Genomic DNA, 3,676 nt, shown 5'->3' with positions numbered 1-3,676 from the left:
GTGGCATCATCATATCATCATAGCTCACAGCAACCTCAAACTCCTGGGCTCAAGCAATCCTCCTGCCTCAGCCTCCCAAGTAGCTGGGACTACAGGTATGCGCCACCATGTCTAGCTAATTCTTTCTGTTTTTAGTAGAGACGAGGTCTCACTCTTGCTCAGGCTGATGTTGAACTCCTGAGCTCAAGTGATCCTCCTGCCTCGGCCTCCCAGAGTGCTAGGATTGCAGGCATGAAATAGGTTCTTATCACAGAGTACCATCAGTATTTAAGGATTGGGTGGTACTTCATTGGGTAAATCCTATTTTTGGCCAGAACAGGAAAATTGTCTTTTAATGTGATATTGCCAAAACAAAACACAAAACAAAACCCAACATGCTGGAAGCAGTGGTTAAACCCTGTTTACTTTGACCAAAGTAACAGAAATGATGTTTTGCATTGTAAGACAGCAGTTTTGTAAACCCATTTGAATTACAACTTTGATGTAGCTACTTTCTTTAAAAGGCAAATATTTGGTGATTGCTTTAACAAAGAAACTGAATAAAGGTTACCTTATAATGTTTTCACAAATATGCCAGAAAGGATTATCTGAAGTCATGTTAAAAACAATTTAACTATTTTTATTTCCAAGGTTAGGCTTGAACTTTAAATTTGGTTCTGTGATATGACATGCTTACCTGAGCCAGGTTACTGGCTACGTAAGAAAGCTACTCTAATTCCTTTAGCTATTTATCTTCTTCCCACCCAGCCTGGCCACTCACCTTTATACAGTAGGTTTAGATCAAAAACATTTATTGACTATTTCAAAACATTTAAAGAAAAGCATCTCCCACTACTGAGGCTATTCAAAAGAACTTTTATTATAAGCTCTAAGGGCAGTTCCAGAAACATTTAGAGCAACAATAGCCCTATTAAGTGAAGGATATCCACTTGGATAGAAATGGTATATATTTCTTAAAGTATTTATTATGTTACAGGCACACCTCATGCATTAATTCCCTATTTCATTCACCATTTTAATATTCTGTATATTATTTCAATAATAAAGATGACTTTCATTTCTGGATGTAGTTCTCTAGAATCTAAGCACCATGTTTGTTCTAAATAACCTCAACTACAACCTGGATCTAGAATCTCACTGCAAATTAGCTTGTGACCTTGGACTCTTGTAAGTTTTGCCTTGGATCCTTGTTTTTAAAGAAGCTCCAAACTAAAAAACAAAAGGGAACATAGGCTGATTTAAATGGTGGTTATAAGAAACTAAGGAACCCTGCATTTTCAAAAATAGTTGAATGAAATTACGGGAAGACAAAAATTGCCCTTGATGGTCTGAAGAAAATGTACTTTCCAATTCAAAATTATACTTCACGGATACACTTCTTGCAGTTTTCTACAGCAGAAATGACACTACACTGACTAATAAAATATACTTGATAAGTCTCCATCAAAATTTAATATGCCTACGGTTAAAATCCTATTGATGTATTAAAAAACTATAGCAGTGGATCTAGGCCAGTTGGTATGCATAGGCAGGATTAACCACCAGCTTTATTTCATGATGTAAATGGAGGCTCTGATGAAAAGATTTTAGATAAAAAAAGTCACCAAATTTGAATTATTCTTATCCTAATCTGTTGTTTCATACATGCTTCTGTAAATAATGAAGCAATAGAGCCTGTATTAAATAAAGATCTTAGCATATAAAAAATATATAGGTCAAATGTAACAATATCTTATTAAAAATAACTGCAAGCATCTACTACTACAAAGAGGGAAAAATATCTAATTTTAATGTACCTGTGTCCTATATGAAAATAACGACATACAAAAATACACAATTTATACAACAACTTGATGATTAAGACCATAAAGTCTATCTCAAAGCAACTTCATGCATCTATAGTCCCAGCTACTGGAGCTGAGGCATGATGAACGCTTGATGAGGCCAAGAGTTCCAGGTTAGTGTGCTATGATCACGCCTGTGAATAGCCACTGCATTCCAGCCTGAGCAACATAGTGAGATTCTGTCTCAAAAAAAAAAAAGAAAGAAAGAAATTTCCCAATTTAAAAAACTTAGGGGTGAAGAAACGAAACTAGAATGTGGATGATGTAAAATGAATATTCTACAGGGCATTAAAAATTAGTCTTTGCTTTCAGCTAGAGATACATGAAGCAGATAAAGAAATCATATATGTACCTAGTTCAGGATAAGTTACCAAATTAGTGCATGAATGAAAAATGAGTTTCAGGTTAACATGGCATTTTTATACAGGTATGAAATCACATCACATAAATTTCCCTTTATATCAGCAATAAATAACCAGAGCTAACACCAGACGCTCTTTACATAGCAGGCAATAAAAAGCTACAAAGATTCCACATTGATCTAGTTAATATATTTAGTACTGAAGTGTGATATTTAATGGCTAATCCAGAAGCAGCAAAAAACCATTTTCTCTCTAGTTCATAATTCTTCCAATCTGATCATCTGTAATGTTACAATCTTGGGTTTAAGCAACATCCACAATCTTATTAAAAAAATAAGGTGGTAAACATGAACCTATAGATGTGCAACCTCCTAATTCTACAGATGTGAAATGGAGCCCCAAGGACTTGTTCAAGGTCACACAGCTAATTTAGCACAAGATCTTAGACTTTCTAACTCCCAGGTTGGTCTCCGTTTAATATACCAAAATACTTCTAGGCTAATAAATATTTGTTTAAACCAACAAACCATTAGGCATAATATTTAAGAGTTTAGCCTAATAGGAATATAAAATCTTAGCACATATGACTGGCCTGTAATTAAACCAGATTTATATATTGCAAATAAAACACAGTACATAAAAGATCAATGGCATCTTCTGATTACCAGACCTTAAGTGTTTTATCAAACTTAGATACAGCCAATCAGAGGCTCAATTTAGCACTGCTAAATCTGGATACATTAAAGCTTTGTTAATTTTAATGAAATTTCCTCTATACAGATAGGAATTACTTAAACACTCTTCAATCTTAAACAGCAATTTTATACTATTTCTTAGAATATGTGCACTATTTTCAAAGAATAATTGATAAGTTTAGCAAAGTGACTCACACGAAGATGACAGCTCCATGCATAGCATGATGTCTTTAAATGTATTTCTGTTAGCATGAGCTGAATTTACTGCCTATAATAAATTCTATTTCTCAAATATCTTTAAAATTAGGAAGACTGTTAACTGTTGATACTAACTGCATGAAAGATAAGCAATTTAAAAAGCATAATTTCGACAGTACAAAAATGAAATATTAAATTGAAAAGAATTTTGTAGTATTATTTTCTATGCAGAAAAAATATATTGGGGAGATGTGCACATAATTTGAAAAGTGAGCTAACTACCAAGTGTCAGAAAACCATTAAGTTTTCTCTTTTTTTGAGACAGGGTCTTGCTCTATTGTCCCAGCTAGAGTACAATGGCATCATGATAGCCCACTGCAACCGCAAACTCCTGGGATTAAGTGGTCCTCCTGCCTCAGTCTTCGGAGTAGCTGGGACAACAGGTGCACACCACCACACCTGGTTAATTTTTTTTTTTTTTAATGCATCCAAGAAGCTCAATGATGGTCTTTTAAAAAAAATTTTGTAGAGAGAGGGGTCTTACTACATTGCCCAAGCTGGTCTCGAGATCCGAGCT

The sequence above is a fragment of the Propithecus coquereli genome, unplaced genomic scaffold (assembly GCF_000956105.1).
Source record: "Propithecus coquereli isolate 6110/MARCELLA unplaced genomic scaffold, Pcoq_1.0 Scaffold8, whole genome shotgun sequence".
NCBI classification, from domain to species: Eukaryota; Metazoa; Chordata; class Mammalia; order Primates; family Indriidae; genus Propithecus; species Propithecus coquereli.
Note: the sequence above shows the minus strand (reverse complement) of the source record.